Raw genomic sequence first — 27,661 nt, forward strand, 5'->3', positions numbered from 1 at the left:
GTGATTACCTTCTGATGACGTATATTGACAAATAGCCCCATATACAATATAAGTGCAAAGGAAACAGCTGAATCCCAATGCACCCAAAGGTGAGACAATGCCTTACCTTCACTCAAGCTTTGCAGCTAGCTTCTGCCTTCACTTGGTCTTAAATTGTTTGTGATGGGAAGTCTAGCTAAGTTCGTACTAAAACATTTCCTGAAATGGATATGCAACCCGTGCCTCAGCAGCAAGCATCCTTCATTAAGCTGATGTCTGATGCTTTCTTCTTTTAAGGAAAGCTGTAATTTTCTTCCTCAGTCAGCTTAATGCCTTTGCAGGAAACTGAATAAAGCAAAGAAAAATCAAAGTTATTTGTTGATATAGGTGGCTACTCATGGTTACTTAACATACTGTGTCACATCAGGACAAACCAGGCTTCCTACGTTCCGCTTTGATATATACTACAAGGGTTGCAATAAGTCAATTTGAATCCACATTCCTTAAGAGAAATGTTCCTTTCTCTGGTAGGCTGGATTATGTAGCTCTCATCACCTGACATCTCTGAAAGGCTGTAAAATACAACGAGAATGTTTGTAACTTGCCAATAATGCCATTTGAAAGATTTAAATACTAAATATGTTTTGCTGATTTGCTCTAAAGATAGATGTTCCGGCAAAATGAAAACATTTTTTTTTTTAAGCTGAATGACTCAAATGGTTAGTCAGGGTAGAGAATATTTGGCTACTGCAGGCTGGTGAGCCCGTTGAGATTCAGTTGGATAAACAAACAATAGAGCTAGTGGGGAAGGAGAGAACCTGCCCAAATCCTGGCCTGATCTCTATACAGCTATCAAAAGAGAGATTCGGCTGTGCAAATTAATCAATTTTCTTTTCCCCGGGGATCAAAGGGGTTACTCAGAGGATGCAAGGGGGATGTAGGGATTCATCTTTGTCACATTTTCTCTCTAATTTAGCTGCCTAAGGAGCCTCCCTCATTTTGCAAAAGTGGAAGCATCCAGTTTAATTTCATCTTTTCTCAGACTGCAGTAGCTTGCTTCCTCAGAAGCCAGGGTCTCTCTCCATTTATTCTTGGTGTTTATCCCTTTAATTCTCCTACAGTTTCACAAGTGCTTCTGGTATATTTTGTAATTTTAGTTTATAATCACATTTTTCGAAGAGGCACCATCTGGTTCCTGACATGGCTTAAAATAACAATTCAACTAACACGAACCCTGCAGCAATGCTTTGCGCCCTTCCAAACCCAGTGTGAGAGTGTCCCCACCTATATTTCTTCACAAGTGTTCCACCGTCAGGTCCCATCCCTTCTGATAGATCTCACAGAAAGCGGGGCCTTTTACCTCTTTCATCTCAAACTGAGCCGTTTCAGGCAGTCAAAATGGATGCGTTTAAAAAAAAAAAAAAAAAAAAAAAAGCTTGCAGCCAGGACAGCAGAGGATCTGCTGTGAACTGCTCAGTCAGAGATCTGGAGCTCACATTTGTATTTCAGCTGCCCTCTGGTGCTTAGCACTGCGGCAGTACGCGCCATCATCGTGGCCCCTGTGCTCGGAGATCCCTGCAATGGAGCAGCGGAAACCAAGCACCACAAAAATTCCTTTAAAGAGAGAAAAGTGGCCCAGTGCTGTGAGTGCTTTATTTTAAGCAGGGTATGTTAACGCTGCAGGTTATGCAGGCTGGGAAGTTTTTTTGGTTTTGACTACTTACAGTGTTGGCCTCTTGTGCCTTCACACTGCATGCTGAGCGCCATGTGTCCTCATGCTTTCTCAGTGGTCCTGAGCGATGCCTGCCATTGGATAGCCTGATGGTGTGGGCCACAGTTTTGCCTGCTGGACGACCAAAGATCCTTAGTGCAGGGACAGCAGGTACTGGTGTACCCTCCTCTGTTTGCGGCTGGCTGTTTTGGGAGCACTAAAACAAGCACTGGAGAGAAGTTTTGTCTGAGGTGGTAACTGGACAGGACAGTGCAGGGCTCTGGGAATTCTTTCCGCTTCCTCCAGCTGATGGGGCCGGAGCACTTCACTCCTTTTTGCTTTCCCTTTAACTAGAGGCAGAGCAGGACAGTTATTTCCCTAAGGGCTGCTCAGTGGCCAGATCATGCTCCTTCCTGGCTAATATTAGCCGCGCAGCTGATTGTCACGGTTCGTGCCCTGCAACAGGTGCAGCAGGGCCACGGTGCTGGAATCCAGCCCGGCCCAGTGCCGGCGTTGGCAGCAGCCTTCCCATTATATCAGGAAGGTCTGTATCCTGTCGCCACCATGCCCCAGCCCCCCCGGCTCGCCTCAGCTGTCTGCGGGACGTGGAGCCAGACAGAGGGTGCCTGGAAGAAGCAGAGCTGTTGGTCTGAGGTGCAGAAAGCCGGCCAGTCTGGATGCGACCGCTGCTGCGTGGCGGACAGGGTAAGGAGAAGGCCTCAGCACAGCCTTGCTGTTCACGGGGGGTGGGGGATCAACTAAAAAAAAACAAAACAAAACAGAAAAAACAGTCAAAAACTCAGCTATCAGCACTGCTGTTGAGCAGATAGGGGTTATGTTTGCTCATGTGTCGGTCCTGGTTTCTTTGTGGCGCAGCAAAACACCAGCACTTTGTTTTTTGCATTAATTTTAATTGGCGTTCTCTAATTTTAGAATGCTCCTGTGCAAAATTACTTTCAATTCCAGTGGTGATTAGATGATGATGACGTGTTTTAATAATAAACATGGGAGAGATACAGAAAAAGAAATCAAATATGCTGACTGCACTTGTGGGAAGGGAGGTGAGAAGTGCTGCTGCTCCAAACTGAAAGTGTCAGATCTGCCTGCTCAGGGGTCTGAGAGTCTCGTGTATCCTTTGTTTTCTTTTTGAAACAGCAATAGCTTCTTTTGGTAGAACCAGCAAAATGTTGTGGTGTTTATTGAGCATAAAGTTTGGAGAGGAGGAGGGAAGTGCCTCACAGGGCATTCTGCTCTCTGCTGTGGTTATGTGACCCGCTCCACAGCCATGGGGGGAGGCAGGGCAGGAAGGCACACCAGAGGAGTTCTGCTCTGAAATGCTGACCAAGGCACAAGATTGGCTACTGCAGTGTTCCTAGACAGCTAGATTGATGCATAACACTCTGGCACCAAAGGGAACCTCTCTCTTGGCTTTGGTAGAATTTGGATCAGCGCTGTCCTCATTATTTCCATCTATAGGTGAAATTATTTTCTGGGAAGCTGTGGAATGAGTAAACACTTTCTAGACCAAAGAAACACAACGCAGAATTGATGGGGAAGGTCCTGCCTCACAAGCGTCGAGTGTCTCTAAAGCACAGTTTAGGTCTAAGTTTCTTTCTTGGAGATGTTTTTGCCTGAGACCATAAAATTAAGAACATGATCTTTAGAAGACAGAAGGAAGCTGTCTTATCTCAGTGCCACTCGCTACAGTTGTGTGTTGAGTTGTGCCTGAAGGTACACAGAGGCTCTCCATTGCACACAGGAATTTCTCTGGGGTCTGTGGATTCTTCCTGGCACTACCTCTGACTGAGGACACAGTGCTACTGTAACTCTACTACTGTCCTGCTGCTCATTACCTCTCATAGCCGGTGCTGGGCTAGGGACCTGAAACGGTGGTTTGGCAATGAGGACACTATGTAAACTATGGTAATCCCATACATCTCTTACGCTCTGACTCATGTTTTCAGCCAAGCCATTCTCTGGCTTCCTGTCTGCTTCACAGTGCCATTTCAGCCTGGTTTCTGTTCCTCTTACTTTATGAAGCAGAATTTGCTGTACCTCAAAACAGAGGAAATGCAGGAGCTTCTGGGAAGGATTGGATCACAGCTAAGTGCTGGTGTTGTGCTGATAGGAGACATGCTGGAAGCACAGAGAAAATACATGATCGTCTCCTTTTGAAAGTCATGTATTTGCAGCTTTTAAAGTATCTCTGCAAGCAGCTTGCAGAGAGGTCATTTGCAAGTTTGATGCCATCTTTTAAATGCAGTTTGTAAGTGGATTTCATAGCCAGTAAGGTCCCAAAAGAGAGAAGCAATCTGGGTCCCTGCAGAGCTAGCTCTATTGCCTTACAAATTATCTGGTATCTAGCTAGAGAAGAACAGGTGAGCTACGTGGATCTCCAGTAGTGCCAGAGGCAATATCAGAAAATCCCAAAGACAGCGCAGCGTGGTATTTTGTTTGTGGTTCTTTTTGTTCAATTTGTTTTTTTTTTTCTTGTTTGTATTTTTTTTTTTTTTAACCATTATGGGCAAATGCTCAGAGTTGCAGAAGTTTGAGGAAAAGTGCATCTCCTATTGTGCACGTCACTGATCTTGGGATACGAGTTAGAGGGCATATCCAAATAAGTTTTACAATTGACCTTTCATAAGGTCATGCAGCCATTGCTCTACCTGCATGATTCTTTTTTTATTATTATTTTATTAAAATTATGTATCAGTTTCATAGGAAATAGACATTATGTTTATGGGCTTCTGCATCACATTAGGTAGTACGTTACTCTCGTAATTTACCCTGCCATCGTAATCTAGTAATTTCTTGGGTATTTAGCTTGTAATATCACTGCAACATAATGAGAAAATCCAATTACATTTCTAAGCAGCACAGGAATCCCCTCTGATACTGTAAACACATTACTTGGTCAAGTTATTTTAATATGCTGATAAGGAAATAGAGTAATATATTATAATAACATGCATATTAAGGTACTGAAGAAGACAATTCCTTTTGCTTCATCAGCTATTACAAACATCTGCTATATAAAAATAGGCCATGGGAACATATACATGTGTGCATTTGAGAATATGACTTGTGTAACAGATCAGCAGGGGCTAAATACTCGTGAAGTCAGCCTTCTTAGGATCCTGAACTGCTGCTGCTGAGGCTGGTGATAGGCAGCAAGCAAGCAAGATACCCCTCTGTCATATATTGACAATCCTGCACATCTCTGAATGAACACTCCTTTCCCTTTCTGACACAGAAAATCTGATGATGGTCTGTCTGCTCTTCACCAGGGTCCAGAGATATAGAGCAAGGGAGAAAGGCTGTTTGGCAGGGAGGCTGGAAAGAGAAGATTGGGACAGATTTTCCACCAGATGCTCCCCAGAGCAAAGGCAATTTCCAGACAAGTTTATTTACAGCTACAGTTGTGTATTGTTTGTAAACTCACACCTCCTGAAAAGCAAAAGAGGGAGAGAAAATTACTGGAAACAGAAAAAAAGAATGCATAAACAATCTTTCTGGCTATAGAGGGACTCTAGTTGGTTATGTGATCCATCCTTTGGGGAGGTCTGAGGGCATACCCACCTGGAACTGAATCTGCTGAGCTTGTGCATCCTTTTCTTGTCTCATTTGTTATGAACAGCCTTCATCAGCAAGCCAGGACTATGGTAACATGTTCTCAGTATGACTGATTACCTTTAAATAGCCTTGTCTTGAATACAGTGAGATCTACCTAACGTTGGGTTTTCCAAGCAAGTTCAGACATCTGTCCATTGCTGCTACAATGGTGACTGCACCTTTGCTTACAGGTCCACTTCTTCCCACAGCAGTTAAGAAAGGTTAAATAAAGATCTATGTAAGCCAGCCTTTGGGCTAAAGATGTCAGCAGTGCATGTGCATGGAGGGGAGGACGGGAAGGTAGTCTGGCTCTTACCAGGGGAAAGAAAAATCCATCTGCTACATATATTTATTTAAGGAATGAGGAGGTGATGTGTTTACAAAACAGACAGGTTGACACTTCCTACATTAAAGCAGTATTGATGGGGAAGGCTCATGAAGAAGATTCCCCTTTGAACTCCTTAAAAATGGGTTGGCAACTCCAAGCAAGCCATGGTAATGGAAGAATAAGAGGGAAAGCAGCAGCAGGGCCCAGCACTTGCACCTGCAAATCCCTGCACAGTGCAAAGGCCCAGAGCTGGAGCAGAGCAGGTGACTACCAGTGATGGATGATGTTGAGATCTCATGGAGAAATGATATAATAAATGGTTGGTTGGTCTGACACAGTAGAAAATGTTTGGATAGAAGTGACAGGTAATAAATAAACTCATGTTGCTATAGATTCTCGAGGCTGTGCTATTGCAAAAATGCTTTCTGATTTTCTTTCTTTAAGGGAAAGAAGCAGGGGTTCATAGTGGGAAGGCATGAAGAAACTGCTGCATGCAGTTGGTGTAATCTAAGGCTGAACCAGACCCAAGTCAAGTATTCCTACAGCTGTAGGTTCTCAGTTGTCACAGCTAAGGTTACAAAACAACTTCCCTTGTGTCTTGTCTAATGTCACCGTCTAGAGCTGAGGTTCCACCGTTGTATTTGTGTCTATAACACTTTGTTTTCTTGCACTTGTTATCAGGGCTGCCATGAAGATGGGGACAATCAGACAGTTTGCCTCAGGCATGGACACATTGTATGTGATGCATCAAGGGCCACAGGCTCAACTTCTGCACTTGGGTTTCAAAATGTTGCTATGTACCATTTTCTACAGTAATCAAATTTGATTTTTTTGTTTTTTTTTTACATTTCTGGTTGTGTGTGGTTTTTGTTTGTTTGTTTGTTTAATTTGAATACAATAAATAGACCTCTGTTGCTGCAATGGTAAATTTGGTGGGTCTTCCAGATTAGTTTTTGCTGGATAGGTATATATTGTTTGGATACATCATTACAAAATTTATGAAGACTTGGATTAAGAAATCTGTTAATTGATTTAGTGATTTGGAAAGGATTGCTCAGGAAGCAGATCAGCATAACAATTCTTGATTTAAAAAAAAAACACAAAGGAGTGGCTTTATTTTTAGGGTTTTGTAGCAGCCACAAACTCCTAAAATCAGTAAAAAAAAAAAAAAAAAGTGCCCTTTTTATTTTCATTATAAACACTGAAATAATGCATAAAATATTCCATAGTTGTTTTGTTTTATATAATACATGAGCAGGTCAGTATACAGTCAAGGAATGAGAGTGAGACTGCTAAAATTATCTGCATAGCTTCGGTGTTTAAGTACAACGTGACTTAGTGTATTTTCTGCAGGTCTCACTCTGTGTAATGATAGCTATCCAGTATTGACGAATAAATCAGTGGCCGGAGGAGCACATAATGATCCCTTCCAGATGGGGCGCTGGTGTCTGGAATGGGACTAAAAGGACAATCCAAGAGAGTTAACATTTAAAAAGCCATCATTCAAGTTAAATGGTGTGGTGCATGAGGTTTCATACATTTGTATCAGAGTTTTAGAATCTGTCATTTCAGAAAATTTGTAATTTCTAGTACACCTGATTTCATATCTTCTATTTTCTTAGCCATGGTAAGAGTTTCTGGGACTTGGCAGGGGGGAGGATTATTTTGGAGCAGGCATGTCGTGACCTATCATTTGATTTACAGTATTGGGCAAAGACCCAACAGTTACTACATAGATCCACTGAGTTTCAGCATTTAGAAAGCAAGATCTAAAAATGAAAACAAAGGTTTTTTTCCTGAACCTGTCTCATAACTACAGTAGCTTGATGTGACTGGAGATATTTTTGCTATTTCCTTTGCTTTTGCAGTATGCTAAGCCTATGCTAACTGGATTTTAGGATTACTTGCTGTTCAGCACGGTATTGGCGTCATAGGATTATAATGAGAGACTTTTCAACCACTGGAATATACAATATTAAATCCTGCACTATACTTTCGGTAGTATTGCATTATGTTCCCCACTCATTAATCTGTTGGCCTCTAAGCCCTGTGCTTCTTACTATCAGATAACTGTTTTGTTACAGATAACCCTAATAGGGCTAAATCTTGTTGATTTTACATGTGAGGAAAGAAAGGAGCTGAAGGAAATGTGTGTAGGGGAAATAGATAATTACATATGCAAGGTATAGCTCCAAAATCAAGTTTACCTTAAGTATTTATTTGAGAGGTAAAGTAAGTTTCCCTTGAAGATGGATAGCTACTAGCACTGGTTCAATCTGTTTTGCTATTGTTCTTTTTATTTGTAGATTTGACATGCCTTGCAGAGTGGCTGTGAATATAGTTATCCCTAATTTACAGATGAGTGATCCTGGGTGATACAATTTGTTGGAGATCATAGAAAAAAATTTTAAGAGGGGAACACCATGTCTGCTGCCACCCATGCTGTGTTCTCTTTGACTTTCCAAATAACCTTTTTTACAGGCTCCCATTAGTGGCCGTGAAGGAGGGTCGATACGGAAGGGCTAGGAAAATGCTGCTCCCACTGCAGGCTGCAAGCAACATGCACATATCTGGCATAGAATTTCAATCCTATTGCTGTCTTTTTGCTGACAGCGCAATAACGAGCTGAAACAACACCACGCTATTCCCAAAGCTGCATGGACATTACTAACGCCAATGAATAAGTAAAGCATATCTGTTATGACATGAAATACTTGTATATTATGCACAGACTTGTGTATAATGCAAGATCTGATGCTGTTAAATAAGGAAATCTCTCCTTGTTTTCTTTTCACTCAAGAAAAAAATGCGGAGAGGATGAAAAAATCAGTATTTTCAAACTGCGAACATGCATTTACCATGTTTCTGAGGGATACTGGAGGCTAAATACAAAGCCTCACATGACAATTCAAAGAATTTTGCTGTGAAATCAGAACTTCTTTCCATTTTCATGCTTTCAGGCATCAGAGATACAAGAGCAGAATCAAATCAAGAAGCTGGGAAAAGCTGGGCTGAGTGGAGCTGAGAGTGTCAGGCTCTCATCAGCACCCCAAAAAGTAAGGCCCCACTGGCTGCGAGAGAAAAGCATTCATGGATGGGCAGGAGATGTCACTGGTGGCACTGGCTTTGTCAGTGGTGAGAACAGGACACAAGGCCAAGAGCTCCAGGCCCCAAGTGGGTGACAAAGAAACAGCCATGAAGAGTGGTGTTGGCTTTGGCATGGTCCAGGCAATGTGGTGGTAGCTCTAAGATCCTTAGTGTGTTTGGCTTCCAAAGGGAGGGGAATTGTAGTGCAGATGGTTTTTTTAGAACTTGTATCTAAGGAAAACTGTGCTAGAAGAATGTTGTCAGGAAAACTCAGGCTTGCTTTGTGGAGGTTTGAGCAGCTTTCTTGGCTGTGTTTGGGTACAGGAGAGAGGAGCTCTCAATGTGGATTTCTCTGACGTGCTCTCACTCCTCCTCACAAAATCTTCTGCATCACAAAGTGTCTTCACAGAATGGCGTGGCAGAGACAGGGTTGGTTTTGATGGCAGGTTATGGGACTTTTTCCAAGCAGAGATTGCATGAGCTACACCATCCTGAGTAAACATTCTTATGTCTGGCCCCTGGAAAGGGAGATAAAACGGTCTTAAACGACCAGTTTTGTTGACAAATAACTCAGTTTGTGATACATGAGAGATTTTGCTGAGAGAAAACAGATCTATGCCATAGTAAGCAGGTGACTCACTGCATGGAAAAAGAAGTCAGAAATCAGAAAATGCCTTGTGAAAACTGTTCAAAGGCAGCGTGGGGCTGATCCCATTGGTGCCTTGCTTGTTTCATTTTAAGCCACCAGCTGTGGTCAGATGCATCCCTGCACCACTCAGCTTCAGGGCTATCAGCTTCACTATTCATCCCAGATTGTCTCATTGTGAGGAGGCAGGAGACTGAAGGATCATCTAGATTAGATCTAGCTTAGGATCCAGGTAAGCAGCAGGGCTACTGGAGAAGAAACAGACGTAAGTACAAATAGCCCTCTCCATGCCACCGCTCCTCACCTTAGGGCACTTAGAGGTATAGGGACTTCCTGAATGGCGTGGCATGCCAACCACCGTGTTTGTTAGACGTGTCCCTCATGAATTTGCTTTCAGGTTTATTTTATACTTTTGGCCCTCTATACCACTCTGTGGTAGTGAGTCACAATTCAATTATACCTTGTGCGAACAGGTTCAGTGCTGAGTTGGAACCAGCAATTAGTACTTGCAGTGGTGATGCATCGAGACATTTTCCGTGTGAAATGTACTTTTCATCAGCACTACCCCATGAGGGGAGCTGCCTGTTGAAGCTTGCAGGAGATAGCAGTTCCAAGGGGGAAGGGGCCAGTGCCAGCTGATGAGCAGCACCACAGCGAGAGAGATAGTGAGGCACTGTCAGCGTGGGGCTGCTTGCTTTGTACTACTTTGCACAAGAACAATTACAAAATTCACGTTGCTTGCTGAACCCCAACTGCTTATTTGGTTCACTGTGGTCATGGAAACACCTGACCTATTTACACCTTGAGCAGAGCGATAGGTGGTTGGTGGAGGTGGGGTGGGAAGAGAAAGGATGCATTGAATTTGGATTTTAGAGACATTTAATTAAAACAATAATGTGCATACATGCCAGTGACGCACAGTGAGAGGACATTGGTCTGAGCAGGCGTGGCTTCTGTCTCAGCTCAGCTGCAGGCTCCCTGAGCAAACATGATTTGCCCAGAGCCTGTGTTCCATATATGTAAAATAACATTCACTTCTCACCCAACATTTCCAAAGGCTTGTCACTGGCTTTCTCAGGTCTTAGGGGAATTCAGCCTTCTGTCACTTTGACAGTGTGCTATGTCATGCTCTCTCTGCAGCATCCGTCTCTGAACAGGCTTCTATTTAGAGAAATCTGCTTGCTGTAAGTGGGAAGGAACAGGAAAGCGTCATTCTGCATCTGAGCTGCCCATGCACCTTATGACTCTGTGGTACTACTTGTCTGTCTCCCAGTACAGCCGAGAAGATGGGAATGAGCAACATAAAGTCATTTAAAAATAGCATGGCCTGCAGGTTTTGAGAGGTGATCCTCTCCCTCTACTCTGCCCCAGTGAGGCCTCATCTGGAATACTATGTCCAGTTCTGGGTCTCCCAGTGCAAAAAAGGAGGGCTCCTTGAAAGAGTCTAATCTCCTCTACAAGGAAAGATGAGCAACTTGGGTCTGTTCAGCCTGGGGAGAAGAAAGCTGTGAAGGTATCTGATCAGTGCTTACAAATATCTAAAGTGCAGGAGGCAATTGGACAAGGCCAGACTCTTCTCAGTGTGTAGTGATAGGACAAGGAGCAATGGCTTAAACTTGAACACAGGAAAGTTCCACACCAATATATGGAAGAATTTGTTTACAGTGTGGGTGACAGAGCACAGGAATAGACTGCCTAGTGAGGTTGTGGAGTCTCCTATGGAGATATTCAAGATGCATGCCTGTGCAACCTCCTGTAGGAAGTCTGCTTTAGCAGGGGGCAGCACTTGATCTCCAGAGGTCCCTTCCAACTCCTGTGATTCTGTTTGGCCACACTGAATGGAGCAGGAGATGATGTTTAATTGCAGCTCAGGCTCTTGCTTAAGGTTCCTATGGCAGAATAATGCTGTGTAAATCAGTGGAATAAGGCTGGGGCAAATGTCAGGCTGAGTTTTGATACTCCTTGCCTTCCTCAGGCCAGCACAGAGTATAGCTGACCTTCTGAGGACACATATTAATATAAAAGGGCAAATTAAGTAATGGCAGTTACCTTAAATGGAACCCTAGCTGAAGGAAGAAGAGATCTGCTGGAGAGAGGAAGATATTAAAGTCTAGGTATAAAGAACTCTGCAGGTACAAGATAATCATGGTGCATATTAAGAATGAAAGGAGCTTCAAGACTCTAATGATCTGTTGGGAAATCTTGAGGAAGAAAGGACGATTGCATTCAGTATTAGTGAGAGAGAATCTTTAATATCCCCAAAGCATCTGATTAATAACCATAGCATCAGACCTCAGGAATGCATATCTAGTAGCTCTTTAAGATGAAAGCTCCCCCTCTGCATGCTTAAAAAAATATTTTTTTGATTGCATTTTTCAGAATCATTCATGTTCTGGCCGGTAACAGTTTTTATCCTAAGAGTAAGGGTTGACTGAAGAACAAACTGTGCAAATTCTGTTCTCAAACACCAAAACTAGAGAGAAAATACCATCTGTCTCCTCTCCAGCCTACTCTCCCTGGTCCCACCAATGCCTTCTAGTGGAAAAACAGTTAAGCTAGTCAGGAAGCTACTAACGTGGCCAACAGCAACAGAGTGTAACATAATGGTCTGTGTGTGCAGAAGGACTGCTGCCTCTCCCCAAAGAGGCAGGTGTAAGTCCTGATCCCAGCAGCTCAGGCAGGATGCTCTCACTATCATGATGTTGGGAGCTTGGTGGGATGCCTCTGCCACAGCAAAGGCTTTCAGGTGGCATTCCTGAGAGCTTTCCCCTTGCCCTGCCACAACAATCAGATTGATGGAGTTTTGACAGCAGCTGTGACTCAATTCAGGAAGAAATCCACTTGAGTGCTCATTATCACTTCAGCGTCATTTACATTTTTCCCAGTCAGGTGGATATTTTGTCGTGACAGGGTGCAGGCTGTTTCTCTTGCCCGCACAAACGTAGTTTCTACCTGGAAGCTCCTGCCAGAAGCTTTGCATCTGGCTGACTTCTGTTTCTGACTTCTTTATTTCCTCTTCCTTGTCCTAAGTGGCTGTCTGGGTTTTGGAGACTAGTTACACAACACTGCCTTCTCCCTCCTCCAGAGTTGCTGAGTGTGTTTCAGGGCCATGGAGGAGGAGAGACTGACGTGCTGAGCTACCTTTGCCCATCCACTTGTGACTGGGGTGTAATAAGTACAGTTCTCGGCAGAGACTGCTGAGAATTTTCTGCCAAATTGAATTTTTCATAAACTGATTATTGCAAAGTGCTCTTGGCTGAGGAGAGTTTAACACCTTTCTAACACAGCTTGCGCAGCTAGAAAGAGAGTTACTGAAATAATAATCCCCTTCTGGATCCTTGGCCAGGATTTTGGATTTGCCAAGAAACTGCTTCCACCCCCATTCCCTCAACCCTTAGTAAGCCCACTTAAGGTTTTTAAGCAGCTATTATTGGTGCAGGCATAGGGAGAGTTGTTCTCTGCTGGTGCAAAGCAGCCTACCTCCATTGATTTCAGTGCACTGAGTTGCTTTAGTACTGTGTGGGTGATCATATGATTCAGACGCAGCCGATAAAGTTGACAGCAATCTAACCTCGATAACTTAATCTTAGCATTTTAATCCAAAGACAGCTCTGTAGCCAAGGGAAGGACTGACTGAGCTACTCAATTTATCTCAGAATTTCTGCTTTGTGTTTTCTACTTGCAAAATAATCATCCTGAGCATTTTTGGGATATAGTCTGTTCATTCTTAATTCCATGTCAGTGGCTTGTCAAATAGGTAGGTGACTCTGGCTACTTAAAATGTGACGTTGTCTTTGGTGCCTAACTGTAACCAATTGCAGAGGACAAAGAACAAACTCCTACCTGCAGGTGAATGCTGCTGCTGGACAGGCTCTCCAGAATATATTTACCTTGCATGAGTGTCTGCAGAGGGGTGAACAGAAAACAGGTTGCAGCTGAACCAGAGCTGCTATTTGCAATTGGCCCAAATCATGTTTTGAGCTCAAAAAATACTTACCAAAAGCGTTATTTTGGATGAACCATATCTCTTCGTTTAGCTACTTGAAGCTGTGCCCACACAGCTTCTGTGGAGGACCTGGTTCATGGTGGCACTTTGGTGGGAAATCCAGCTGGATATCCTAGGGGTGGGCAGGGATCCCATGGCGCAGACCTGACAGAACAGGTGCCAGAAGTGAGCAGTGCTTTTAAAAATTAAATGAATTCATCGTTCTTAAAACCCATGCCCCTCACATCACCTTTCTAGCTCCTAGTTTTGAGCAAATAGTACCTTCACAACAGCAACAGGGGGAGAGCGTGTCCTTATTTATTATTGTATTTCTTTTCTCTTTTCTTAATATTTGTGTCGTTTAAAATATGACGGGGCTTCACACATGTTGGTGACACAGATCCAAGAGAAAGCCCACGCTCTGCCAAAGGGGAGATGTTTAGGAAAGTGCCAAGCAACAGAACAAAGGCACAGTGTGCTTCCAGCTCACTGCCACCGAGATCCTATGAAATAATCCGTACACTGCACAGGACACATACGGACAGTGTGGTCACAGTTTAAAGCTATGCCATCTGTCTGGGGAAAACGGAATGGTTTTGATCTGCTCCCAAAATGAAAACAGAAGTAGGAGTGCTGGGGCTTGGATTCTGCTGGGTGATGCAAACAAGCGTGGTGTTCCCAAGCGTCCAGGAGAGCTTCTTCTGCTGGGAGAGGGCGGCTGGGCTGTTCTGAGGGGCAGGCACAAGAACTGCTTCCACATTTGCAAGAATCATGAATTAATTAACATAGTGTGGATATTTATAATTCAAGTGTTTCTGCTGAGACTGAGCAACTTGAATCTTTCTGGGGGCCAAAAATTTACAAAAGCTAAGGAAAAAAATAAACAACATGAGGTCAAGAACTTTTTCTTTTCACTGCATGAAAATGCCTTTTTGCTGTCCATTAGCATCCGTTTTGAAATGAAAAGCCATTTTGATTTGGAAAATGAACCTTTGTAATTAAAAGTGAATTTCAGTATGACTTTTTAACTGATGTGGGATGTTCACTGAACGTGACCTAAAACCAGTGCCAAACCCTTTCAAGAAATCCTTCATTGAGTACTTTCAGGCAGCTCTTAGTGCGTGGGAGTTATCTACACCAGTAGGAGTTCTGCCCTTAAACCAGAAAATGCACATCATGAAAACCTGTCGTTTTAGTCAGATAATTCATAAATATTAAGAGTAATTGTTTGATGTGATCAACGAGATAAAAAATCACTATGTGGTAGGATAGGAACAGTGGCAGCTATGAGTGCACTATGGTTAAGTACCCCAAACCTTTGGCAATAATTTTTTTCTGATTTTTTTTTCTGATTTTCTATTTAATCAGCTAAGGAGGAAAGGAAGGAAGTTTGACAGTTGCATTAAAAAAAGAAATGAAAAAGCTCCTTCATGTCTTTAAAAAAGATAAACTTATCCTAAGCAGCCATGGTGGCCAAAAATAACGAAGCTTCATTGCTTCACTGCAACAAGAACGTCTATCTGCAATGTAGCTCTAGAGAGCTGAGAATCTTGTTCTTTTCCTGGGAGATGGGCGAGGAAGAATGATGGCACATTTCAGTCCTTGCTGTAGGTCTCTCCCATTGTGTCCATACATATGAAATGCATTTTGAATTGGCCTCCAGAAGGACTGGGGACACTGTACCTGTCAGGTATCACCTAAATGCAGCTTGGATGAAGCAGGAACTGTAACGTTTCAGGTTTTCCACTGCCTGCACTTGCTGGGAGAGAGAAGTGATTTAGTTCTTCAGGTTCATTTTCGTGTTCTCACCTTTGTTAACGCACATATCAGACCTAGGGAAAAAAATCTCTGCATTTATTTCAGAGAAAAATAAAAAAGCTGAAGTGCTGTTTTCATTCTGAATTGGGAACAAAACTGCTCTTGACTTTCTCAAGGCACAGAATTCTAAAAATTCACTTAGCATCCTATTTCACTGGCTTTTCAGTTCTGCATTTATTTTCTGTATTCTTCTCTAGAATGTCAATAACACACAGTACTGGTTTGGGTCTTTCATTTGGTCTTTTCTGCAATAGCTGAAATACTTATTTTAATCAATTCTTTTTTTAAACCTTAGGAGCAGCTGTTACTTGGTGTTGACTAGCACATCTTAACATTGCCTGCAGATCACAGAGGTTTTTTTTCCACATTATGGCTGAAAGCTTTTCCCCTTAGCTCAATTCTTTTCTATAGGTGTCTATTTAAATGCCATTCATTCAGATTTATAAAAGAATAAAAGTGAAGTAGACCCTCTATTTTGTGTAGCACGATTCTGTTAGACCATATAATCCAGTATCAAACATTTCTTTAGATGCTTGTTTCATTCAAAGCATTCTTCTGCTCGGAGGCACCAGGCAGGCCCCTTGGGCAATTTGTTTCCAGTCGAGAGATATTAATGTTCCTATCTGATAAAGCGTCGTCGTTTTCCTCAGTTCCATCTTCCAGTGGCACTGAGATTGTGAATGCAACAAGTATTGATGAACGAGGTGCTCGTGGAGCCAAACAGCAAACCCACATCAGTGAGAACGGCGTGACCTGATGTAGAAACAAGAGTCATCTCCTGATCCACCAGTACACGCTTTGCTGCAAAGTGCACCCTCATTTACTAGATGGCTATACGACAAATGTAGCGCTTGTGTCATTGCTGACCCGTGCCTATGACAAATGGGCTTAATTTTTTATCTGATGGCCATGACCTTTTACCTATATTGCCCAGCAATATAGATGCTGGATGTCACGTGTACACGTAGTATCTTAAGTGATAAACAATTATCATTAGTTAATTAGACCGTGGCTGTTTAGGCACCTGGAACAAGCAGTGGGAATTTAAATTCTTCTGATAAAAGGATTTATTTCTAATGAGTTTCGACACATAATGAGTTCCAACCGGGGGAGACTGACCATTAGTGGATGACTCACAGCATTACAGTAAAGATCAGAGTCACATATTTAATTTTATAAGGCTTACATACCCTCAGTGAGAGCACAGGTTCTAGAAACAAATCTTTTGGTTCGGTTTTGTTACCGTGTTAGATTTCACACAGTCCTCCTATGCCTGAGAGTAAACACGTAGGACACAGCAGCCTATTTATTTTATTTCACTTTTTTATTGCTCTTCCTCTCTCCAGTTTCAAGAGGAAAAGAAGCTGAGTTTTTAATATTGTGAGAATGCTCAGCCCTTTTCAGCTGGGAGATGTCAGAAGCAGCTGCAGACCTAAATGAAAGGAGCTCATCTCTGGAAATCTGCTATGCTGTAATAAATGCAGGCTTCTGCTGGTGAGCTGCTGATGGCCCTTTAATGTCTTTATGCTCCAGCACTACTCAAAGACACCACACTGCCTGCCTTCCCTCCCTTCCGTGCAGCTCCCTGCACCCCCTGCCCACCCGGGGTTAGGATTTGACAGTGCCAAGTTGAGAGTTCACCGCAGTGCTCAAGGACCAGGCTGGGTCTGAAGGAAAGGGTTGCTGCCTGCTTTTATCATGCAGGCAGCAGCTCGCATTCACTTCAGACTGATATGCTCCTTTAGTGACATATTTGCTCGAGACATTTGGTTCCTGAGTCGCAGTCATATATCACATGTTGTCAGTGTGCAATACAGGGGTATGCAAATCTGTGTGTTTTGTTTAAGTAATGCATGCCACGCAAAGAGGAATGCATTTCCTCCACATCCTGGTGCAGTATTTCCCCAGTTAGAGATGCACCACTTGTTTGACTGAAACTCAAGAACTGCCTTCCAGCCTCCAGGCCTCTGCTCTTTCTACATTGGGAGCACTGGCACCTAGCAGCCTGGAGCCTGCTGAAGTGTTAAAGGAGCAGGATGGATTCCCCAGAAACACATTTACAGCTGGGAGGTGAGGACAGCATGTGCAAAGCTTGGTGAAAAGACCTCAGAGTCTGAATGAAGCTCTGGGAAACCATCTGGGCAAAGAGCAAACTGTTGTTTAGAAGCCCTAGCAAGAGTTGTAGAGCTGCTGTGCCCAGCTGCGATTCCCCATGAGGGTATGTGAGTAGTTGGGTGGCAGGTGAGAACTGAGGGCAGAAGGGAGTGAGGCTGATGGGCAGCACTGAGGAGGCATGGAAAAGCTTGGGCTACCAAGTCCAATGGGCAGGGATATTGCCTTGATAAAACAGCATGATAGTTTGGATTATTCAGAGATTATCACAGCAGAAATGCAAGAGTTTTGTTCACTGCTGGGTAGCAATGGGAATAACGCAGCATAAAATCCCAAATCTCTCTGATAGAGAAGGAAAGAAACCAATTGTTGGGATCCTTCTCAGCCTAAGCAACTGCAGGTTTGCAGCAGTCTCCATCAGTTGACCTGACTCAGGAGGGCAGGAGCATGAGCAGCAGCAGAGCCCTGCTGGTTGTGACCCGTGGGATGGAGGAGACCTAAATCCATCTCATGACAGGGGAGAGAAAAGGAGCCCCAGGGGAAGGCCTACAGGCTCCAGCAAACAGTAAGCACCAAATGGTATGGCAGTGATAACTGCTTCCCTAAGGCAAGTCATGTTCTGGGAACCTCTGCATGTCAGCCTGTGCCAGCACGTGAGGCCAAGCAACCACCATGGGGAGAGAGGTAGGCTTTGGAGCCTGGAGGATGCGATGCATGTGGGGGCAGAGGACAAGGAGACTGCCTACATGCCCATGGTCGGCAGGTGGAAGGCAGTTGTTACCTATTCAAAAAAGTTTTCTTGGTAAACAGCTCATTTTCTTTCAGAAACACAGAGCCCTCACTTGAACTTATGTAGCACTCAGTTGGCAAGGTAGTGTAATATAGGAAAGAATCGGCAATCATCACTATAATGAAACTTCAGTTTTTCCATAGCTTGGAATATTACAGTAAAATACCACCAAAAAGTGAGTTGCTCTGACTGACACGATAAGTATTAACATTGGGAAATCATTTTTCTGCGTTAAATTTCCCTTACATTTTTTATTTCTGATGCTGTTTTTACATCAGTTTGATTTTTTTTCAGACTCAAATAGTCCCTTGCATAAGGCTTTAGCTGCCCAATTTCTTCTGAAGTCACTCATTTGTTCTTTTTGTAGAAAACCTGTTGGTAGCTAGGATATGCCAAGAAAATAAAACAGACCTTTTGCTCTTTTTTCCCATCATGCCACCCAGCTGTCCCAAAGTCTCGTTGCTCTTTAATACCAGAGATTTTAATGCAGAGAGAGAGAAATAGAAAGTAAATACAAGTACCTTTACATGGGATAGTTTGCCACTTGGCACCAGCCTTGGCTTGAGTCAATGTTTAATTGTATTTGCTGATCATAATTCTGACCTGAATGATTTTAGATTGATGATGTCTATTAAAAAAGAAAAGGGGAAAAGCACAACAGATTCACACTGCAAGGTGCCTGAATGCTTTTAATTTTTTTATTTTTCCTTTTAAAATCAAGAGCCTGGGAAATTAAAAACATCCACATAATATTGATTGGAAGTAGAGACTTTGGAGCACCAATTTACCAAATATGTGCAAAATCCAGATGTAATTCATCCCTGATGTTGCAGCTGGGATGAATTTTTTCCAAGATCTATGCAAAATCCTTTAATTCTCTGGTTTGACAAAGACTGGCAAACAGACAGGTTGTACTGCACGTGCCAGGCACTGTGGGCTGTGGTTCCTTTTTGTCTAAAGTGCCCTCATTGTTGTGAAGGATTTTCTATGGCGTTGTACACATAAGCAGTCAGTGTAGTTCATTCAGCCTAAAATGTTGTTGCCATTAGCTAATGGTGACACATTTTCATATATATATATATATATATATATATACACACATATATGTATTTATTTACTCTATTCCCTTTGCTCATGATCTTGCAAGGTGAAATTCATCTGTTGTCTACTCTGTAAGAAGGGAGTACCGCTCTGCAAACTGGAAGCTGACCTATGAAACCAGAAATCTTTCTCTGTGTAGCTTACTGAAGGTGCATTGCAGCATCCCTTCACCTGGGTGAAAGCAGCCAAAGAACCAACACAAAGGCTGCAGGCACAAATCTTCCCAAATTCTGGCAGAGGGAGAGTGCAGCTCAGGCAGCCTGAAGTTTCTTCTGGAACGGTTTGTCTGCACCCCATCAGTTGTCCCATGCAGCTGTGCCATGCTTGTGAGTTCTTTTGCAGAACAAGAATCCAGTTCTTTTCAGCAAAACTGTTTCCAGGTGCAGACGTCAAGCTCTGAACTTGATTCCACGTTCCCAAGAGTTGCTGCAGCTGTGGCAACAATGCCAGAAAATGATAGCAACATTAAAAAATGTTTTCTGTAGCTCATTTTCTCTTAGAATTAATTGTGACTGTTTAAAAAGCCAAAATGTCAAAATCAAACCAGAACACCATTGGGAATTTGACATGGAGTTTGGCATGGCTGAGGCAGGCTTCAGATCATGTGCATGGATGGGATAGGACAGATTTTCCTTGCAGGAGTGATTCTGGGCTTTATTTTCAAAATTTCCTTCTTGTTCTCCAAAGGAAGTATGAGAAATAAGGATAGATACTGGATGTTGTGTTGAGGGACATGGTTTAGTAGGAGCTATTGGTAATAGGTGAACGGTTGGACTGGATGATCTTTTAGGTCTTTTTTTGGTGATTCTATGATTCTATGATCTTGTGTAAAATACCAGGTGGAGTGCTGCTGCTTTAAGTCTTTCATCCTTAAATTGAGAAGGATGTCAGGAGTTTCATAAAACCCAAAGGATGTGTCTTTGTTTCTCTGGCAGGGCAGCAATAAAATCAGCAAAGGCCAATGCTGGCATATGGATACCTCACTCCCAACATACACTGGGAAGGGAAGGCATTTTGTCTCCTCAGTAAACAAGGCTGTCAAAGAAGTTCACTTTCAAGAAATTAACCTAAATTATGACACATGGAAAGTATTGCAGATTAGCTTTTCTAAGTTCATTCAATGCTAAATGGTCAGCGTGAATGGCAGGCAAGAAGCGGGAAGCTGGTTGTGTTCTGCCTGACATTTAGGTAAATGCAGGTGAGATGTCGTGAACCCAAATCTTCTGCTGTAAGGGAGCTTCACTGCATCCCCAGAAATGCTGGCAGCCAGAGTAATTGTCTGTGGCTGTCTGTGCTGCACGCTTGGCTCCCTCTCTGCACAGACATGTTGAATATTTCCCTTTTCCTTGACCTCACTGAAGCCATTCAGCTTGAACACGTGGTTTGTTCTTTCTGGATGGGTAGCATGGATGAAAGCCTCAATAGCAGTAAATTATTAGTATTTGTGGAGGGAATTATTAGTATTTACGGTGCCTCTGGTAAACTTCACCAATAATTCCTTACGGTGTTTTAATTAAAGAGAGCAGTCTGTAATTAAGAAAGGGATGCTACATTTTAGATCTGTGAGGGTGATGAGACTCTGGAACAGGCTGCCCAGCAAGGTTGTGAATGCCCCTCCCTGGAAACATTCAAGGCCAGGCTAGAACTGGGCTTTGAGCAACCTGGTTTAGTGGGAGGTGTCCCTGCCTATAGCCAGGGGTTGAAACTACATGATCTTGTAGGTCTCTTCCAACCCAAACCATTCTATGATTTTATGAACCTATGATTATTTTTATTAATCACTGGTGCTGTACAGCAGTTATATTTTCAGTTACTTGTAATGCTATTTTGCATATTTTTTCCACTTCAGGGTGGAGTTTGCTGTTTTCTTAAGACACGGCCAGCCTGACGCAAGGCTCTGCTAATGTCAGTGCAGTGTTGTACATGCAAGTTGTTCTGAATGCTCTTGAGAGAAAGGAAATTTCAGTTGTTGGGCTTTCAGGTTTAATGCTTTACTTCTTCTGCAGTGTAACTCATCTGCTGGAGCTAAGGCATATCTGTAAAAACCTAATTGTATGGGAACTGTTGAGTCCCAGCCCGAACCACTGATTGATCACCTGAGCAAGCACTGAGTCAGCCATGGGAGCACAGGTGAAGGCGATTCAGCTGTGTGACCCAAGGGGTGGAGCCTGGCTGCACCTCTCCTAGACCCCATTTAAGGGCTGGGAGAGGGTTTCTTGTTTGAGGCCCTTTCTTTTATAGTTTTCTACTGCCTAGCACATGGGTGAGTATTTCATTTTTGTTTGTCTCTTTCCACCACAATAATCTTTCTGACTATAAACCTGTAAAATACCATCCTAACCACACCACTCTTCCGGTTGTACATTTCTTTAATTGTATATTATTAAAGACCCAGTGATAACAACAGGGCAACTTCCACAGAGGATGTATTTTCCTGTATTCTACTTTGGAGATGTATGTATTAAACTGCAGAAATCTAGCTCAGAATGACCACAGACATGAATTTCCTACATGATGCTAATAACCATTCATCTGTGTGTGCTGTAGGGACAGCAAGAGACAGTCTTGAAGTTCGTTTCCTCCTTAAATAGGTTGTGTTGCTGCAAAAGGTAGTGGAAAAATTCCTGAGAAGCTTCACACTATTGGCGTTAGCAGTTAACACCTTTCTTGTGTATGACAGGGCATGTGAAGGAGGTGCATGGCCACGTGAGCTCCCTGCAAAAAGTAGAGGAAAATGGTTCAGAGCTGTCAGTGGTACAACACTTATATTTGTTCCTTGCTGTTACATGCACACACACACTGCAACCTCTTAACTGGTAGCTCCTAGACTTTAATTTTCATGCTCGGTCTTTGCAGCCTTCACTGGGCTGGTGGAAGCATTCCTGCAGAGCACAGCCTCACGGAGAGGCTGTAGCTGCAGAGTTGGTCTGAATGCTAATGGCAAGTGCAGTTGGGATAGATGAGAGTGGGAGGAGGTTTTTCTTTCCAGAGATGTCTCTATCTGGGTGCAATTGGTTTGAGCCCACTAGTGCTATTCTTGATCTGTTCCTAAGAGCTGGGAGAAGCAGCAATGTGGCTCTGCCTTGGAGCAGGAAGCACACATAGGCATGCTGGGAGTCCAGCCAGCTCAGCAGTGCAGGCCAGGGAGATTTTTCCAGTATCTGCCTTTACTACTGCCTTATCTCCTTCCCACAAATCGACATCTGGGTGTAATTGGTATTGTTTATTTTGAAATCATTGGGAAACATTTTTTTTTAAATCATTTGGAAAAAATAATAAGAGGTTAATATAGCACTGTTTTGTATCACTTTCAATTTCCCCATTTATTCTTACAGATATCAGCGTAGCCAGGAATTAGGATGAGCTCATCAACTCTGAGGAACCTTCTCAAACACCCTCACCACCTTCCCTTCTACCTCCCCTCCCACCCAGTGATTCAAAACCAGAGACCTTCCTTGAGGGGAGCACTCACCTGTGCTTCGTTAGAGATGTAAGGATTAGAAATTTGGCCCTCGATGCTTTCTTAAATAGGAACCATCAAATGAATCACAGCCTTGTGAAAATGCCTGGCAGGGAAATGTGGATTCTGGGGCTCCCAGATGGTTAACCATGCCCTTGTTCTGAGCTTCTCTGAAGAGTGCATGGAAGGATTCACAGCTAGAAATACTAGCGCCTGCCTTTATTTATTTATTATATTTTGGCAAGCTTCCTTTGCCTGCATGATCATGATTCTCTCAAATGGAGAGCGAGTGAATGTTAGTGTTTACCAAGCAGTAAATACTTGATTGTATCAATGTATTTATAAGCTCACACAGATTTCAAGATACCGGAGAAGGTCATGGAGGTGTCCCTCTCACTTACTGTTGCTGAAGGGAAGAATGGAAAGGCAGAGGGAAGAGAGCAAAAGATAGAAAGGGGAAAAAGGAGGGAAAAAAAAAAAAAAAAAAAAGAAAAAGAAAAAATTAAGAAGCTAATAACAGAGAAAGCTCGCTGCCTGGGCTATGTCTCTTGCTGTGTTTGAATGATTTTTCTTTGTAGACAGCTTTGCACACTACTATTTTTAGAATCTCTTTAATAATTGAGCTGTAGCGATTGTGCTCAGCAGTTAGAACAGGCAGGGAAAATAGCATCTCAAAGAAACAGTGCGCCAGGGTAATAATTTAAATCAAACTGCATTATACTGCATCGCCTTCCCCCCCTTCCCCAGAAAGGTGAAATGCTGCAGAGCCCTGAACACAAGGGAAAAATGAAAATTGGGCAAGTTTACAGCACGTAATAAAATCCATCAAGAGAGTTTATGTCTTAGAGGTGGAGCAGAGGAAGAGGTCAGCTGCTAACGAATTGCTGCTGCTGCATGCTTTACAATGGGGCTACCTCAACTTCCACCATCAGCTGTGAATTAGGAGAGAGCAGCCTGGTTCTACATTGCAGTAAGAGACTTGCCACAGAGGAAAAGCTTCTGTCAAACCATGCCAAAACAAGCACAAAATCCAAAGGCACGCAGGAAAATCCAGTTGTACTTCCTATGTTTGCTTTGCTTGGTTAAGGCCTGGCTGTGCAACCCAGCTGGTGCTATCCAGCACAGAGCTGAAAGCATGCTCTGCCCTCATCAGTTGTATCGTATGGCGGGGCCAAATAAAATCCTACTTGCCAATACTGATTGCAACCTCCAGTCCTTGGCTTCTCTTCTTCTAGTAGGGTGAGGCGTGGGCAGCAAATCCAGAGTAAATGTGTAACATCACTTGAAAATGCAGGACAATAGCCTTGATGTCAATGTTTATATTAGTACAGACTATTCTGATTTTTAGTGAACTTTCTCTAACCAAACACTTAACAACATTTGAAAAGGTTAGCAGTTGGTGGTATTTTCATATCTTAGTGCTACTGGAATGTAATACTGTTATTTCAAACATAATTTGATAATATTTTTGGTTTTCATTATTTTGTGACAGTATTTTTACTACTGGTATGCCCAAGCCTGATGGCATGATTAAATCTTCTTTAAGATTTTGAGGAATTAGCTTTGCAGTTCCAAATTGGTTGCCTTGTCTTATGTTAATACACTTCATTACTATACAGACAGAAAATACTTTGAAACAGAAAAAGAATATAAAAGTATTATGATTAGCACTAAGTAGTGGCTGGCTTTAAAGATAGAAAATCGGAAATTTTCTGTTATCATCTCATAATGTAATATTACAGCAGAGTAATAATTAGCATCCATCTCGGAACAAACCGTGGGAACTTGTTAAAAAAAAAAAAAGTGTTTCAAAAGAAAAATGTTGAGCTTCTATTCTCTAGAATTTTCTTTTAGCATAAAGCTCTTTAGCAGACAAAGACACTGAGCATTTCTTTGCAGTCAAAGAATCTGGGTGTTAAGGTGATCTCCTTAAGATGTCTCAAAACTTGAAGTAAGCTTGAAAATGCACAATGATCCTCTGGCTTTTCAGAGCAGGACCTTTACAGATGATGACCATTAAGTTATTAGGAAGTTTCTTTTTTTTTTTTTTTTTTTTTTTTGCAACCAGCATACTGAAATCCCCTTCAGTATTCCTTTATTCAAACTTTTTATAATTACTGGAATCTGCTCTTGAATGCTTAAACTCAAATCCTTCTATCGTAACACCTTATTCCACTTCTGGGACAGTTTGTATGCAATAATAATATTGGCATTGTGATGTGAGAAATATTCCTATGATAAGCTACTGTCAGAGCCTGGGAAGCTAAGAACTTCCCTTCAGACTTCAACAACTTGGCTGTCAGGGTGCAAAGGCTCTTTTTGAAAAACAATTATAGTAGCCTAAGTCACAAAGGTCCACAAAAAGTATTAGGAATATAGTTTTATGGCATTAGCCTTCTGTTCTTACCTAATTTGGAAAGGAGTCCATTCTTTGAAATTCAAGGTAGAATATTAAATTAACTCACTTAAATGTTTTGTCTTGGTTGGGATTAAAAAAATGAAAAAGGAGTTTCCTTTTTAAAATGGAAAACTTTTCGCCTTGCTTCTACTAAGGCTGATTTTTACAGATATTGCTGTTGTAACCATATTTTAAGCTCCCATTTTTTGACCAAATTGCTGTTGTTGTATCCTAGTTCATGAGTCGTATGTTGACCTGGTTCCCAGAATATCTGGGTTTAATTTTGGAACTGTCAAGCAAAACAAAAAGTAAGGCAGAATATGTCACAGGATAAGTAGCTCCTCTGTAAACGTGGAGATAGCATCCCAGTTTGTGAGCTCTCAAGTGTCTACTGCCTGTCTGCAAGCAAAACTAGTTTGCAAATTAAAAATAAGATTGCCATGTTCATAAATAATGAAGCAATCCTAGCAGGCTTGTGTCAGGGGTTGTGTCAAGAGCTGGTAGTTTGGAGACTGAGTTGATCATGACACAGCTACTGCCAGCTTGCCTGAGATGTCACGAGGCAGTAGGAGCCAGCAGTGGGAAGACCAGTGGGTACTTTAAGACAGATTGCTTATTTTTTAGGTAACGCTGAGTTTGCTTTGAGACTAAGATGTAACTGAGAGACCCTTTGCTAAGCCCACGATCTGTACTTTTTTGATACATCATCATAGGAAGATTAGCTTGAGAAGCTTTAATTACAGCTGGCTTCCAGAGACTGGATGGGAACAAGATAAAGAGTGGAAATATCTAGGATTTATCTGTTGCAGTTCAGTGGATCCACACATAGGAGAGTGAGGGCTATGGGCCCAGAGGTCTTGTCTCAGGGCTGAGCCCTTCATGGGTGACTCTGATGGTATGGCAGGGAGAAAAGTAAGAGCACGTGGTGAGAGCACTCTGGTCTTACCAAAGAGAGACTGCAGTTAGACTGCGTGTCATTTCTATGGGGAGCTGATTGGAGAAAAGCAGCAGTTCAAGGCAGCATGCAGGCCATACGGATTGCACAGTCAAGTCGGTCTCAAAAGTATGCTGGAAGATAAACTTGGCCCTCAATTTTAAAAGAAAAACTTCAACTTGTTAATGTCATATACAGCAGGATATTTATAGCACTCTCTAAATGTTAAGCAGAGGGAAATATCACTGCTAGACAGTGGGTTTTTATAAGTAAAAAATGTTTCACTTTTCTTCAGCTGATAAGGAAAAGTTATTAGATGTAGTAACTGAGGGCGAGAGGGGTATGAATAGGCAATAAAAAAATTAATTGTATTGTTTTCTTTTCAGCATCATATTTGATTTGATGCTTTCTGAGTGTTGGCTTCTATTTATTGTGGTGCCTGTGTGCTGGAGTTATATTTAAATATAAAATATGTATTTAAAAAAAAACCTGCAGTGTGGCTTTCTTGGCACAAAAAATTCATTGTTTATGGTTTACAGGTTGGCTGATATGCAAAGAATATGTGTGAGTAACATCCCTCTGCAGAAAGATAGAAATATACATATATCATTATAGTTGCAGGCATTCAGCAGAATAGCAATTTTCAACTTCACAGACTTTCCTAAAGCTCAGCTGCATGAGCCAATTGGACCCATGAAATTGAAAATGAGCTCAGATTGGGTTGGAGGGATTAGGGCTACAAAGAGCATCCCTAAGATGGTGAACTTGGCCTCTCAGAATTATCCACATTGAACCTCAGAAATTCTAACTGGAAACTTCATTTGATGGAATTTGTGGCGTGCCAGAGTCAAGTGGACCTGTGGTCCCAGAGACGGCTTTGTGGCTTAAATGTTGTGAGCTCTCAGCTCAAGCCTGACTTCTCCAAAGCTCGAACAGATCTATTTAGTATTTGGAGGTTTAGGTGGATTATGTGTCAACTGGAAAGCCCTCAAGGCCTAACTGCTCATGTAAGCTTGTAACTCCTCTTCTGTTCTTAGCCCTGCTTTTCTGAATGATGAGTGATGGGAATTAGCGTTTACATTAGTAATTTTATTTTCAGCAGAGGGGAAAAAGGTGGAACCTAGCATTTAATTTCTAACTTCTTTCTTGAAAGGCCAAAGCAGAGCAAAGTGTCCAAAAAAAAAAAAAAAAAAAAAACACCTGGAAAATCTATCAGGCTTTCAGTGTTCTTCATTTAAATATAGGGTCAACTTCCATCACAGATTACTAAGCTAATAACAGTAATTCCTGCTTTTTGCTATTCCCCCATGTGCTAGCTTCATGGAAATGTAGGTGAGGAAAAATATTCAGTAAGAAATACAGTAGCTGAAAGCCCTCTGTCTTGGTGCCAGAAATAAAAAGCACCCGGCTGCTTGGAAGGTGCCTGTTGCCAGTTGTATGCCATTCTCAGCTCTTCTGTGTTCAGCCATTAAGGGGTAATGAACTTCTTAATACCCATTTGTTTACAGAGCCGGCTGACAGAGGGATCGTTTAATCTGGCTGCAGTGTATTTTTTTCAGAAGTGAAATCCTTCCTTTCTTCCTACTGCAATTTTTTTCCTTTGTGCAACTAGCAAAGGCAGTGCCTCCGAGAGAAAAAGAGCTTTTGCAGATTTTTAGGATCACTCAGTGCACCAGTTAGCTTTTAAATTGTGGCTGTCA

At 42.4% G+C, this 27,661-nt stretch overlaps 1 protein-coding gene across 1 annotated transcript in view; it reads left to right on the forward strand.

Moving 5' to 3' along the window:
* The first annotated feature begins 2,230 nt into the window (after window positions 1–2,230).
* ARPP21 (cAMP regulated phosphoprotein 21) overlaps window positions 2,231–27,661 on the forward strand; it is a 186,661-nt gene continuing 161,230 nt past the window's right edge. The window contains exon 1 of the mRNA XM_010712996.4: window positions 2,231–2,395. The gene's annotated coding sequence lies outside the window, so the exon portion shown is untranslated. The remainder of the gene's footprint in view (window positions 2,396–27,661) is intronic.

Source organism: Meleagris gallopavo, chromosome 6 (assembly GCF_905368555.1).
Source record: "Meleagris gallopavo chromosome 6, MGAL_WU_HG_1.1, whole genome shotgun sequence".
NCBI lineage: Eukaryota > Metazoa > Chordata > Aves > Galliformes > Phasianidae > Meleagris > Meleagris gallopavo.